Genomic DNA, 16,192 nt, shown 5'->3' with positions numbered 1-16,192 from the left:
CTTGTATTGTCTCTGTTGTGTTGGCAGAAGAGCCAACACCGTGTTACTACAGGAGGCCGAAATGCACGCGTTTTAGCTCACGCACGATGGCGTGAGGATGGAAGGACTATACTGACGTGATGTCTGAACATGACAAGGAATTAGAATTCAGAAAGAGGACGTAATTAGTTTGATACTTAACTTTAATCCATTAATAATGAACGTCGCTCTTGACGGTACACGAGTCACAATATTATCTGTTCAGAATACATTCATAGTAACTGAATATGGTGCCTTGCTAGGTCGTAGCAAATGACGTAGCTGAAGACTATGCTAAACTGTCCTCTCTGCAAATGAGGACGTATGTAGACAGAACCATCGCTAGCAAAGTCGCCATCTCGTGGTCGTGCGGTAGCGTTCTCGCTTCCCACGCCCGGGTTCCCGGGTTCGATTCCCGGCGGGGTCAGGGATTTTCTCTGCCTCGTGATGGCTGGGTGTTGTGTGCTGTCCTTAGGTTAGTTAGGTTTAAGTAGTTCTAAGTTCTAAGGGACTGATGACCATAGATGTTAAGTCCCATAGTGCTCAGAGCCACAGCAAAGTCGGCTGTCCAACTGGGGCGAGTGCTAGGGAGTCTCTCTAGACTGGACCTGCCGTGTGGCGACGCTCGGTCTGCAATCACTGATAGTGGCGACACGCGGGTCCGACGTATACTAACGGACCGCGGCCGATTTAAAGGCTACCACCTAGCAAGTGTGCTGCCTGGCAGTGACACCACAGTCTCATTCCACTGAGGTTGCGACCATCGTATCGTCGGTCTCAGAACGGAAATAGACCGATTCCATTCGTTATTCCTGTCCTGAGGATTATTAGGTCCTGGGTAATTTTGTCCCCACAGACTATCGTGTTTGTGTCCGGATGACCACAACGCTGCATGCACTCCATTCCGACGATTCTGATAACAAGAGTGGAATCAATTGTTCCAGTTCCTGCGCTGGAACCGAGCGCCGTTACGCGCTTGCTGATTTCTGTTTACATTGTGCGCAGCTTGCGGGGGTGGGGTCGCACCGGTGCAAGCAGCTATATTCCTTCCATTGTTACTGTAGTTGCCGGAATGCACTGTTGGCGCGCCACCGTTATAGCTAGTGTGTCGCATTTCGTCGTGGGTAATATTCAACGAATCAGCAACAGTTAAAAAATCCTCAATGTTATCGTTTGGCGCGTGAATCTGTTTTTCGGTTATATTAACGGGTAATTTTCCTTCGGTGCGATAGGACTGTCTTATTATTGCGTCTTGTTAATTTACCATTCCAAATATTAGCGGAGACTCCCTTGTTCAAAGAGGGATATCTCAAGATTGAATAGTTCCCTTCGCAAGCAGGCTTGTATATGCGGTGACAAAATACTTGTCCAAGGTCGCTTGTTCGAACTGTTCGTGAATACAACACTGCTCGGATGTTGTTGTGGCCCACAGCGCCGCTTCGCCTTGCACATAGGCTGCTGTAAATTACATCTTTTAACGATCTGCCCAGGATCTGAAACTGACGGTGCTTCAGTAGTATTTCCTTCACAAACACCACAGTTAAAGTTGTTACCGCACCCAAGGGATCCAGTGGGGAATTTCAATAAAGACAGTAAAGTCATGTTGCAGTAACGTTACGTTGCTTTCACTCGCCCCCGCCAAAACATCAGACAAAAAGAGTTGTGGAAATGCAGCCGTTCGCGGCGAACTTAGTATTACCGGAGTACACGCTTTAACTCGTCGACTTGTTGCCGTCAGCCAGGCAACTCATTTGTTAATACTTTTTCTATCTGACCTAGTCCGTTGCGAAGTGGCATGCCTAATGTGTTTAGCAATCACTGGTAACCAACCATTTCCAAACGGATCAAAGTTTTTCTTGCAAAGTAATCCATTAACTACCTTAATTTGTCCTTTCACATCCTCTGACTGATTTAAGGCAAGCATAATTTGAGATATCTTGGAGTCCTTCTGCTCAGCAGACAGATCCTGGAGTGCAGCGAGACAGTCACTTTCATCAAAGTCTTGATGGTCTTGCAAAGGGTTTCTTGAGAGACAGTCGGCATCTTTGTGATTTCTTCCACTTTTGTACACTATGGTAATGTCCTAAAGACGTAGTGCCCACCTGGTGAGTCGTCCTGTTGGATCCTTAAAACCTGTCATCCACAAAGTGAATGATGGTCTTTAACAACTGTCAACGGCCATCCATAGAGATATTGTCGAAATTTGCACATGGCTCAGATCACAGCAAGACATTTTCTTTCTGTAGTTGAGTAGTTTTTCTTGGTGTTTGTAACTGCCCTAGTAGCATAAGATATATATAACCTTCTCTTTTCCATCCGAAATCTGCACCAGAACAGCACCGATCCCATGCCCACTGGCATCTGTGTGTAGTTCTGTAGGTGCTGTCTCATCATACAGACCAAGTACAGGGTCAGTCGACAGAGCTTTTCGTAGCACATCGAATCTTGTTGAACACCACCTCAGATAAATTTAGCATAGGCTTTTAACAACTCTTGGAGTGGCCTGGCTTTGATACAAAACTCTTTGATAAAACAACGATAATAAGAACACAATCCGAGGAAGGTTCTCACATCTCTAATACTTTTGGGAATAGGAAATTCCATTATAGCTCTCACCTTTTCTGGGTCTGGCAGCACACCTTCATTTGACCCAAGGTCGCCAAGTATTTTGATTTCTTTTGCTCCAAAGAGACACTTTCTTGGATTGAGTTTCAGTCTGGCTTCTTGGAAACAGTTAAGAACGACCCTCGGTCTTTTTATGGGTTCATCAAATGTCTCTGAGAAAACTTTAATGTCATCTAAATAACAAAGACACATCGTCCACTTCAGTTGCCTTAGAAGATTACCCATCATTCGTTCAAAAGTTGCTGGTGCATTAAACAAACCAAACGGCATTACCTTAAACTCATACAGGCCCTCAGGTGATGATGAATACAGTTTTCTCACGATCAGCCTCATCTACTTCGATTTGCCAGTCTCCCGGGTACATGTCCATGGTTGAGAAAAACTTAGCCCCCTTCAGACAATCTAGTGTATCGTCAATTCGTGGAGGAGGGTAAACGTCCTTTTTAGTCATCTTGTTAAGCTTCCTGTAATCAACACAAAAGCGGCAACTGCCGTCCTTCCTTCCTGACGAGAACCACTGGTGACGACCATGGGCTCTGCAAAGGCTGAATGACGTCATTCTTCAACATTTTCTCTACCTCCTCGCGAATTATTCGATGATCCGTTGCTGCCACAGGTTGATAGTCTCCAGTGCTAATCCGGCGTCAGTTTGACTAATTTGCTCTTCATCTGTGGACTGAAGCATTCAGAGAGCTGTTGAAGAATGGCAAGAAGCTTCTTTTGTTGTTCCTTAGTGAGATGGGCAGGAGCTTCGAAATGGAGACCTTTATCACCGTGTTGGGGAGTGTCCTCTCCAGCGGCTAGCTTGCAGCGATGGTGACCTACGTCGACCTGCGCCGGATACTGGCACTTGTGATACCGCACACCTTCTTGTTCATCTTCGTCGTCCCGGAATTGGCATTGGCTAAGGTCGGTCTGCTGTGCTGTGGCTCATGCATCATCATATATCCACCGCCTTTCTCAACAAAGGAGCACCACATGTCCTGGTCGTCCGCAGTGGAAACATACTTGTTGGTTATCCTGCGTCCTCCAGACATCAGTCTTCCTTGGTGCCCAAACACGTTCCTCATGCGGCATTGTAGTTACGTAACTGCCTGGGCCTCGACTTTTTTAAAGTTGTAAAGGGAAATGAACGGCGATGGAGACCTTGCTCGGCGTGTTGGGCAGCGTCCTCTCCAGCGGCTAGCTTGCTGCGATGGTGACCTACGTCGTCCTGCACCCATATCTTCTTATTCGTCGTCCCGGAGTTCGCGTCGGCTACGATCGGTCTGCTGTCTTCTGGCGCGGGCGTCATCAAATATCCGCTGCCTCTCTTGACAATAGCGCAGCATATATCCCGGTCGTCCGCTGTGGAAACATGTTACCTGAGAACCCGGAAGGATGTCTCATGTGGTGGCACACAGTTGCTTTCATCGTGACATCCTCTTTTTCTTCTGTCTCCGATAGATTACGATCTGTTGAATATGGTTCGAACTCGGGTTTCTCGCCACGTAAACGGCGGCTCTGTCGTGGGCTGATGGGAGCCACTGTGTCGTCGATTAGTGAGATCGTCCTCCACCAGAATAATGTCACGTAGAGGAAGGTGTACGTAGGTGAATTACGAACACTAACTTTACTTAACGAAGGCTTATTCATCTCTTGCACATACAACAGCGCGGAGCGAACTGCCTCCGGCCAAAACACATACGGTATATATAGAGCTACAGAACATTCCAGTACAATGATTCTTTCCATTTGTGGATACTTAAAGAATTTACTCGAACCGAATATAGAAATTAAAATGTTCAAGATCAGGCGAGTGTTGAACTCACGACCCTCTATGTAACAAAGCGAATACCATAGCCACTAGACTGCGGCAACTGCACTACTTGCTTTCTTCTGCTACAATATAGTTGTTCTAAGAACAATTTATTCGTGCAAATTCTGTTAGATAAAATGAAATAGTACAACCTGTGGGATTGCTGCACATTTGCCCACAATGTATCAGTTGTGTGTCGTGCTTTCAGCAGTGGTCTGTGGAACACTCCTGCACCCGTACATCAGGTTCTGGACGTTCACGTACTACAGGCGCTCGTTCAAGGAAGAAATTCGGGAACATGTGGCACCCACTGGTTCGCCAGAGACCATTAGGAATCGTCTCCTGCAGCAGGATTAAGATCACTTGTGCATCTGACCAGGATACCATTGACACCACGACACCGTCAATGATGAAAGAGTTGACTGGAGAGCGAAATGACACTCTGTCGTACACACTGATGAGAGTAGGTTCCATCTCTACGCAAGTAATGGATGTTCATGTGTATGGTGTAGAGCTGGTGAGCTGCCTATTCCAGAGAGCATTTGCCCACGACACAGGTCACATCCCAGGCATCATTATGTGGATATCATCAGTTACAGCTCACAGTTACATTTGGCGTTTCTACCAGCTAAAGAAAACAGTCCCTGGTGCACTGCACAGGCTGTTATCTTCGTGGTACTGCCATTTATTCGACAGAAAGATGTGCCTTTCCAGCAGGGCACGTTTACGTACGGCTGCTGCCACGCAGTTGGCTCATTCAGAATTTGGCCATCAAGAGCATAAGATATCTCGCCAATGGAACACATACACTACTGGCCGTTAAAATTGCTACACCAAGAAGAAATGCAGATGATTAACGGATATTCATCGTACTAATATATTATACTAGAACTGACATGTGATTACATTTTCACGCAATTTGGGTGCATAGATCCTGAGAAATCAGTACCCAGAACAACCACCTCTGGCCGCATTAACAACCTTGATACACCTGGGCATTGAGTCAAACAGAGCTTGGATGGCGTGTACAGGTGCAGCTGCCCACGCAGCTTCAACACGATACCACAGTTCATCAAGACTAGTGACTGGCGTATTGTGACGAGCCAGTTGCTCGCCCATCATTCACCAGACTTTGAATTGGTGAAAGATCTGGAGAATGTGCTGGCCAGGGCAGCAATCGAACATGTTCTGTATCCCGAAAGGCCCTTACAATACCTGTAATATGCGGTCGTGCATTATTCTGCTGAAATGTGGGGTTTCGTAGGGGTCCACTGTTCAAAGTGCCGTCAGTGAGAACAAGAGGTGACCGAGACATGTAACCAATGGCACCGCATACCATCAAGCCGGGTGATACGCCAGTATGGCGTTGACGAATACATGCTTCCAATGTGCGTTCACCGCGATGTCGCTAAACACGGATGCGACCATCATGATGCTGTAAACAGAACCTGAATTCATCCGAAAATATGACGTTTTGCAATTCGTGCACCCAGGTTCGTCGTTGAGTACACCACCGCAGGCGCTCCTGTCTGTGATGCAGCGTGAAGGGTAATGAGCTGATAGTCCATACTGCTGCAAACGTCGTCGAACTTTTCGTGCAGGTGGGTGTTGTCTTTCTAACGTCCCCATCTGTTGACTCAGGAATCGATACGTGGCTGCACGATCTGTTACAGCCATAAGGATAAGATGCCTGTCATCTCGACTGCTAGTGATACGAGGCCGTTGGGATCCAGCACGGCGTTCCGTATTACCCTCCTGAATCCACCGATTCCATATTCTGGTAATTGTCATTGGATCTCGACCAACGCGACCAGCAACGTCGCGATACGATAAACCGCAATCGCGATAGGCTACAATCCGACCTTTAACAAAGTCAGAAACGTGATGGTACGCATTTCTACTCCTTACACGAGGCAACACATGTTTCACCAGGTAACGCCGGTCAACTGCTGTTTGTATATGAGAAATCGGTTGGAAACTTTCCTCATGTCAGCACGTTGTAGGTGCCAACCTTGTGTGAATGCTCTGAAAAGTTAATCATTTGCATATCACAGCATCATCTTCCTGTCGGTTAAATTTCGCGTCTGTAGCGCGTCATCTTCGTGGTGTAGGAATTGGAATGCCCAGTAGTGTATGTGACATGATGAAGCGGTAACCTACTCGTTCTTCAGGACCTGCAAGAACCATGCCGAATTCCCATAACAGCCACAAGATGCTTGGGGCATTGTACCGCAGGATGCCATTCGGCACTTTTATGGTCCTTTGCATGAGTGAGCACACCCCTGCGTTGCCGCCAGAGGAGCTGCACTATTTACTGATGCGACTATGTGGTGGCCGAGCGGCTAAAGGCGGTACTATTTGGAACCGCATGACCGCTACGGTCGCAGGTTCGAATCCTGCCTCGGCATGGATGTGTGTGATGTCCTTAGGTTAGTTAGGTTTAAGTAGTTCTAAGTTCTAGGGGACTTATGACCACAGCAGTTGAGTCCCATAGTGCTCAGAGCTATTTGAACCACTTTGAAGCGACTATGTGGGAATCTTCGACTGTGACATGTTTGTGTCATTTGTCTGAATTTTTTATCATATACTCCAAACATTGGTAGCTCGTGACTATACATTCTGGGTGTTCGCAAATTTTTAGATTCAATTAAATTTGAGAGTGTGAAATAGCACCAGCTGTATAACAGTTTCGTTTATGAACAAATTAATGCAACTGCAGCCGCTGCCATTAATAATAATGACAACAATAATATGCATAACTTGTCGGACGAAAGAATTATTTTTGTAGAATTTTGTTGTTTTGTACATAATTAAGTATAGTCTAGAGCAATCACGAAATACAGAATGTGTAAGCTTTTGCTACACTCCGTTGAGCATTTTTGTGTAAGTGGGAGTATTCGTGCTTGTTTATTTTTTCGTACAAGCGTACTAGATCCCTAAAAGCTGTATCAGCCCACAAATTAACTTCAGGGCTGTAAAATCATTCTTACGCTGTAACCTCACAACCACTTACGCCTCTTCTACACTTCTTTGTTAAATGTTTGCTTGTAGTCATGCTTATTTGATTTCGTCACTTTCTCAGTCAACGGATCTGGTCTGGGACGCTTTACTACCTTTGCGGCTAACTTATCCTGGTGATTTACTTTTCTGTTGGTACTTAAGGTAGATTCAACAGAGTTCGCGTTGACATTGCACACGAAAGCCGATTTCTGCACAGTAAACAACCAACTTCAAACGATAATTGCGTTTTTTGGAAATGATTAAATTCAGATAGTAATGTCTACTGACATGGTCTCTTGACTAGAATACAAATGGATTACAGTATGATGAAACGCAAAACTTAATACACTATAGCTCAATCAGAAACCCACAAAATAGGTTTTCTGTCAGTATAACAGTAACACATACTGGGTTCCAAACAAATTTTATTATATAGTGAGTTAACTGGCGTATGTGAGAAGTGTGGTACCTCATAAATGGATTAGTGGATTTATGCTCAGAAGTAAAAGTCTGCCGCAGTTTGCTACAACGAAGTGGCGCAAAAACTCGTGAAGATATGCTCGCGACCCTGACAGCAGGTTTCTCTGAGCCTAGGGGAGTAGCGCGGTAGATTTAATTGCCGCATTTTCAGTTTGCCATATCCGTTACGTCTAAAAGCATGCGAAGAAAAATAATCAATAAATCTGCAAGGTTTTGAAAGTTTGGGTATTCACGTGCTCTCACACAGCAACCCCCACCGACTCCTACAATGATGAACTTCTCTGTAACGTCACTAATGAATTAAATGACAGTTCTCTTGAGGGTATTGCGTATCTTTTTCCGCAGTTGTAATATACTGCTCTTCTTCTCTTCTGCTATGGTGATAAAAATGTAAACTGTCACCTGTCGCGGAGACAAGTGTAATATTTCTCTCCCTGTCTCTTCAGTCTTTTAATTTGTTTATACAGCTATCACACTCGAGTTTGTTGCCTTCACTGCGAGAACATGCTTATATACGAAATAGTACCGAGTATTTGCCTAATATGAACACGTGTGTCGTAAATTTGTTCTAGTATTAGTATTATTCAGTAGAAAAATGTAAAATGTCACTTTCATAAAATAACAGTACGAGTCAAATTACATTGTTTCATCGTCGCTTTACCTCGTATAACACATCCCTAACAGTCCTAAACTCGTCAAGTCTTGCGTTAAAAGTTCAGTTCCTTTCACATTCATACTGAAATAACTGTAAAGGTGACACCTTTCAAGAAACTCTGGGCTGCACAACTTCTCCCTCTTACGGCATGAAGAACATGCTTATAGTTAACTATAAATGCCATAACTAATAAAACCTGTTTGTTGTACCTATAACTTCTGAATATAGCAAAATTTAGTTATAATATTGTGTTAACATACAAATAAAAGAAAAAGCATTCTCCTTTTCATTCTTATTTTTAATGTTTGGATTTGCGATTTAAACGTGAAATGAATTTTTATATGAACCTTTACAGACAATGTAGTAAGTTCAATTCAGATGAAAAAGAGAGATAAAAACATTTTGAGGAAACGTCTGACAGAAACGTGATCACTGTTTCGTAATTTCAAAGTATTTTTATGTTGCTCTTTTTGTTGCTTACAGCAGTCGTTCACGCGCCCCTCTCCTTCAGAAAATTCAAGAAGTCACGTCAACTTTCAGGAAAGTTCACTTTTACTTGAAGCTCTCTTTTCACTAAGGCCATGGATATCCGATTTCTTTCTTTTGATTTCTGGTTCTTCATCATACTGAGGATTCCTTCAGGAGATGAGTTACTCGTAGGAACTGAACATTTACGTGTGATACAACCCTAACCAAGTGGTAATGGAAGGTGTCAGTTGTGGTCTGCTGCTTACAGAAATCTACACAAACCTGTCTTTTGCTTCATTTTGGATAAGTCCAGCACATGCATTTCGTAAATCACAGAATTCATTCTATGACTGGCCTTCATGCAGGTTGATATTCAGTTTGCTGGTGACCTTTACAGCACACTACCATTGCAGACGAAAATCTTCTTGTTTTTTAAGCGAAAGGTTTGTAAGCAGATTCAACACATTTTCTCAGAAATGTCATCGTATTGTGACAAATAATCAATGCAACGTGAGAAAAAAGACTGTACAACATTTACAAAAGTCAACCTCTGTAGCTTCGGTATTTCTTGCAAGATTTTATGAATTTCCTTTTCCAAGAATTTATGTTATCTCCTACTCTCTAGAGTTTGCTCTTAAAGTCCGTTATTGTTCTGTCCTGCTTAACAGAAGTAAATGAGCAATTTTCGAGATTGTTCAACACCAGTTTCAAACAATGGCTTTAAGGCTGCAAGAACCGTAGATAGCATTCAGGAAGTGAGTATTCAGTTTCTTAAGCATCATACTCCCACTTTGATGTCACAAACTGCCAAGTCAATCTTGAACGATCTTTCTCGCTCTTTGAAATAAAATATGATTTGATGGCAAACCAGTCAATCGCAATTTTGTCAATAGCAGGAACTACCGATAGACATGTTATATGGACGTGTCGTATTATTTCCATGAACTCTATTTCTGCAAACTTGGAAAATCGTCTGAGTGACTGAACATTTGATGCAGAGGAACCAAATTGTAAATTTTGAGAACTAATGCATCTACATCACTATCAAATGTTTTACGACCATGTATTACAGTATTACTTTGATACGACCATTGCAGTTAGCTCTCAAAATGGAAGGATTTTCGTTTTCCAGTAAGACAAAAACTTAATTGTTTTTGTCATAGTTCACTGGGGCATTGTTAGCATTTATGCAGTCACTTGATTGAGATGAGAGCCATTAGCTCTGTAATTTTCAATACTGCAATGAAAATGCCTTGTGTGTTTCTATGGTACTTTCACAAAATCTAGCAATCTCTGACGTATTTCATGATTAACATGACGGTAAGGTGTTGTATATTCTCGGTTCGACGTATCTGCGGACACAGAAAAACCAAAGGCTTAATGAAACTTACCTATGACTACATCTTGACTGTATGGGCCACGAACGTTTTTCGAGAACGTCATTACCTTATTTATTCCATGCGAAATTTCAGATACAATTTATTGTCTGCAAACATGTAATGACTTAATTCGTATTGGCAATCCAGTGACTTTTTGCGAAGGCCGTGTTTTGCACTGTGGTGAACAGACGCAGCTTCAGCACGTATCATGGCACCTTCTTTAGACGTGTGTTTCTTCACAAAGAAAGTAGTAATTGTTTCATTTTTACCGCACTGGTGTTGCTCCACAATGTGATTTGTGTCTTCTGACGATCTACTACAACTTTTCTTCCTTCAAATTTTGTCGAAAACGTGGCGGGGCAGATCACACACATTGCTGTGAAGTCGCTTCCTTTTATCAACCATGTGGAAAAATGATTGTTTTATAATTAGTCTTTGTAGGAACTTGTGTATCTTTTAACTTTTTTTTCATAACGGACGAACTTGACGAAGTGTCTTCATTATCATACCAAACATCTTTTCCGAAAGCCGATTGTTTCTGATTCAGGCTGGACGTGAAATGCTCTGGGAACTTAACAACGCAGTAATCCCCACTTCAACAGGCAAATGGGTATCTTTAGGGGAGGAAATTCATCATTCTTCCTCTTCGCATGATCTGAAAATTCGGCACAAGGAGGGTAAAAGTGTGTTCCGGGATCCTGAACAGTACTTTAAATTCCGGGACAATCCCACTGAAAACTGAATGGATGGCAACGCTAAAACATAGCTATGCTGCGTTTTCACATTAATTAAATTTGAATAGAAAATCGCTGATCATGGAAGCCTTTCCATTTACATTCCACTATCTAAATGTTCCTCCACGAGCAGTAGTAAAATACGAACATGATACTGCTTCAGCCATAAATCTCAAAACTATTCCCGTGTGCCTCTTCTCGAAATAACTGAATTGCTCAATCTCATACGAACATACGTAACATTTTCAACTGTCAGTTACACTTACTAGCAAATTCTTCACACTATTAACCCGTGACAAGCTTGTGTGCGACCGCTTCGTGCTGACGATCAACAACGACCCTACTGCACAAACCAAGACAACGCGTGATCAGTAACTATGGGACATGGTTGACGTTACACTGCAAAACGATGCACCCTTCAGAGAAAGGGCGCGCTCAGATTCTAAAATCCAGAACCCAGCTATAAGTAAGACTATCGTCACGTTATAACATAAAAGATAGCAATACTTATTAAACAATGTACAGGCTAATTATAATTAAAGTTAAACTTTCAAAATGCTGTAGATTGGTTCAAATGGCTCTGAGAACTATGGGACTTAACATCTATGGTCATCAGTCCCCTAGAACTTAGAACTTCTTAAACCTAACTAACCTAAGGATATCACACACATCCATGCCCGAGGCAGCATTCGAACCTGCGACCGTAGCGGTCACGCGGTTCTAGACTGAAGCGCCTAGATTCGCACGGCCACACCGGCCGGCAAAAATGCTGTAGAAATAATATCACTGGTCAGAATGACGTCAAACTACAACGGAATATTATCAGAGAAGGAGGGAAAAAGAATTGCAGAAGAAAAAGAGTACTGTGAAAATGGCGCTGTATGTGTCAGAATACGTAAATGAAAACCCCTGTCATCTGCATGACCCATTGAAGATGATATAAATACGCCTGGTACAGGGCTTTTCCTCCTTTCGTGTCGGCGACGTTCGTCGTGATTGTCTCAATGGTTGTAAATCCGTATTACAAGGACGATGATTGTGCACACCTCGCTCTGCTGAAGTTCCGTACACTGAAGGGTTTAAAGCAGGCGTTGGTCCGATGACTGCCGTGGGTCTGGAGAAAATGATTCGGAAATTCTAATAGACGGATTCTTTTGTTGTGCAACCTGGAAGAGGGAGGAAATAAATTGATTCGACGTCAGTGGAAGCAGTGGCCACAGCAATGCAGGAGGAGATAAGCGGTGTTGTGCAAACGTGTAGTGCACGGAGAATTGCCCAAACATTGAACATATCAGTGACCACAGTGCGTAAAATCCTACGAAACGTACTTCTTTGCTATCCATTCAAAATTACTCATGTGCACGAGTTGCTTCCTATTGACCTCCCAGCAACAAAGACCTTTGCTTTAGAATTTCTTGCCCGCATGGAAGTGGACAATGATTGGTCGTGGAAGATTTTGTGGACAGACGAAGCCCACTTCCATCTGACAGGAAATGTCAATACACAGAATTGTCTAATATGGGCAATGGAAAATCCACATGCAAATTAGCCAGTACCACTTCATCCTGAAAAGGTCACTGTGTGGTGCGGGTTTACGGCTTCATTTATCATAGGGCCATATTTTTTCGAAGAGACAATTACTTCCGGTCTTCTTACCTGTACCGTCGCTGGTAAGGGCTGTGAGTGTCTTTTGCGCAACCACGTCATTCCAGCTCTCCAACAGCGTGGATGTATAGATGGGATCATTTTTATGCAAGATGGCGCACATCTGCACATTGCAAATCCAGTTAAGCAACTGCTGAAGCTACATTTCGGAAATCCTAGAATTATCAGCCGCCATTTCCCTACAGCCTGGCTGTCCCGATCAGTGTGACTCCTGGCTGTGGGGCTTTCTGAAAGATGTTGTGCTCAGTGTTCCGTTTGCAAACTTAACTACATAGAAGGCACGCATTGAGCAATACATTCTGAACGTGACCCCGGAAACACTTCCATCAGTTGTGGAACATGCTGTTTCTCGGTTTCAACTTGTTGCAGAAAACGGTGGACAGCATACTGAACATGTTTTGCGCCAGTCACATAGAAATTAATAATCGGAATTGATTTGATTTTTGGCCTCCAGACCATTAAAAACCGATGTTAATGATGCTTTTTACATGGTTTTTGGCCTCGGGACGATTATAAACCGAATTTTCATATGACCTTGCCGTGATGGATGGGCTTGCGTAATGAACAGTATCACACCTGTACACCCATGCACACTGAGTAGTGCAGTTTATTTAACGTTAGACGCACACGTTAGGCATTTTTGTATGACTCACTTGTCATTTTTAGTCGACCACTATTAAATTATGATGCTTACAGCGCCATCTGTTGCTATACGTTTTTCCCCTTTTCCGCTAATATTCCGTTGCAGTTTGACGTCATTGTGGTGTCACGGCCAGACACCACACTTGCTAGATGGTAGCCTTTAAATCGGCCGCGGTCCGTTAGTATACTTCGGACCCGCGTGTCGCCACTATCAGTGATAGCAGACCGAGAGCCGCCACACGGCAGGTCTAGTCTAGAGAGACTCCCTAGCACTCGCCCCAGTTGTACAGCCGGCTTTGCTAGCGATGGTTCACTGCCTACATACGCTCTCGTTTGCAGAGACGACAGTTCAGCATAGCCTTCAGCTACGTCATTTGCTACGACCTAGCAAGGCGCCATATTCAGTTACTATAATTACTATCTTCAAAAATGTATTCTGAACAGATAATATTGTGAATCATGTACCGTCAAGAGCGACGTTCATCATTAATGGATTAAAGTTAAGTATCAAACTAATTACGTCCGCTTTCTGAATTCTCATTCCTTGTCATGTTCCAGACCTCACTTCACTATAGTTCTTTCCTCCTCACGCCAGCCTGCTTGAGCTAAATCGCATGCATTTCGGCCCCCACTCGTAACACGGTGTTGGCTCTTCTGCTAACGCAAAAGTCATTCTGACCAGAAGTGTTATTTCTGCAGCGGTTTGAAAGTTTAACTTTAAGTATAATCACCCTGAATACGTAGCTCAGTGAGATTAGTACCTGGTTTAAATTAAACTGTTGTCTACTCTTCCACCTTTGTGAACAGACTCTTAGTTGTGTCAAAGCAGAACACCCCACCTTTCTAACATGACAGTTCCATGTAAGAACACGAACTTCTGCCTAGAAAAAGAGTCAAATATTAGAAACAGACAAACGAAAGATTTTAAAAAATTAAGAGCTATTAGTGTAGTTGACTGAGTAAAACTAAAAGATGTGTTTATAAATGTTAACAGTAATCATGTTTACGTATTTTGTAAACTGACTCATTCCATATCATTTTGGTGCGCTCAAATGACCTATGTAAAATGTAACTAACATAAAACTGCAAATGGTTTTCTGTTCAGAATACAGGTACTATAATTCGTGAAAAACTACTGATCAGATTTGGAAAGTTAAATTAGGAGTAGGAATTGCAACAGCTCTATCTGAATAAGCGAAGTTAAACCGATGCCTGTGTAATAATTACTAAATCTCTGAAAAGAGACAATGCCCCTTTGACTGAGAACTTTCTCACAGTTCATAAGGATGAGAAAAAGAGTACTACATATGAAACAGTTCCGGATATATCTGCTGAATCACGTGGTGTGTTGGAGTTCCTTTCTACGTTGAGAGTTTTACAGAATCACTCTAATCATCCACCAAAGCATTCGTAACCACGTAAGGCTTTGAAGTCGGTACAAACATAAGCATACAAGGACAACAAAGTCTCTGTGATTTCCAGTGACGGCAGGTTATCATCTGCTGATGTGCTACAGCACACTGTAACTGCTGCGCTATAATTTTGGTGTTTCTCTGAAAATGCAAGCCGAAAACCGCACTGAAACTACGCCATTTCTCTTCGAATCCGGACTGTAAATTGCACTACAATTACACAATTTCTCTTCGAATGCGTGCTGGTATGCAACTAAAATGCACGGACTAAATGTTTTATTGCGTTTTCTCTCATATAACTAGGAATCGGCGTCAAGTGCTGAAATGACGGTCAGCTGCGCTACGATGGAGGCAGCTGTTTTCTACTGTACATGCCCTGATGTGACGTCATCCCTTCCGGTAATATGTGTGCTACTTTGTTCACAGCACCAGGTTAGTATTTTTCTTTGAAAGTGCATGTAACGTATTGTGCAAGCGCGGGGGATGAGGATATTTGTGGAGCATCTGAAGCAATGGCGCCATGAAATTGACTGACAATGCGTCGGCTTGGATTCGATTCCTGCTGTGACCTTTTCCCTCACTTTGTTTTATTAATTTCAGTGTTAAACTGTTAGTTGTATGAAGAAATACATTTGAACAGTTCAGTTAATATAAATGAGGGTAATGTATGAGCATTTTATCGAGATACGTTCGCTGTGTAACATACTATCAGCCTAATCGCCCCTGCTAACACACAGATGGAAGGCTTTGTAAACCGTCAGTGTGTCCATCTCTGTTCAAAACTCCGCCTGCTTAGCTGAGTGTTAACGTGTTTGCCTACCATGAAGTGGGCCCGGGTTCGATTCCCAGCAGGGTTGGCGATTTCCTTCACTCGTGGACTGGGTGTTGTGCTGTCTTAATTATCGTTACATCATCACCGACACGCAAGTCGCTCAATGTGGCGTTACCCGAAGTAAGAGTTGCGACTCGGCGGCCGAACTTCCCTCGACGGAGCCTCGCGCCCATGAATGCCACACGATCATTTGATTTTTTTTCTCTATCCAAACTTCAGAAGGACTGCCCTGTGGCGAGGATGATGTCATCTTTCGTGTTGTAGCGCATGCACACAGAGGTTACTTAATTTCGGAGAACAGGTCGTAATCACATCGACTCGTATCAGGTGAATATGTCAAATGGTCAGAATCTCCCACCTTCTGTATGCAGAAGTGCCGACATGGGTTTCGACGTGTGACACTGTATAATTGTCATGGGATGTAGTACCAGAAGGTGTCATCACTTTCTTCTGATTGTGGGGTGAAGGTAATGTCGCAACACAT

This window comes from Schistocerca piceifrons, unplaced genomic scaffold (assembly GCF_021461385.2).
Source record: "Schistocerca piceifrons isolate TAMUIC-IGC-003096 unplaced genomic scaffold, iqSchPice1.1 HiC_scaffold_1682, whole genome shotgun sequence".
Classification (NCBI taxonomy): Eukaryota; Metazoa; Arthropoda; class Insecta; order Orthoptera; family Acrididae; genus Schistocerca; species Schistocerca piceifrons.
This window is presented reverse-complemented; position numbering follows the sequence as displayed.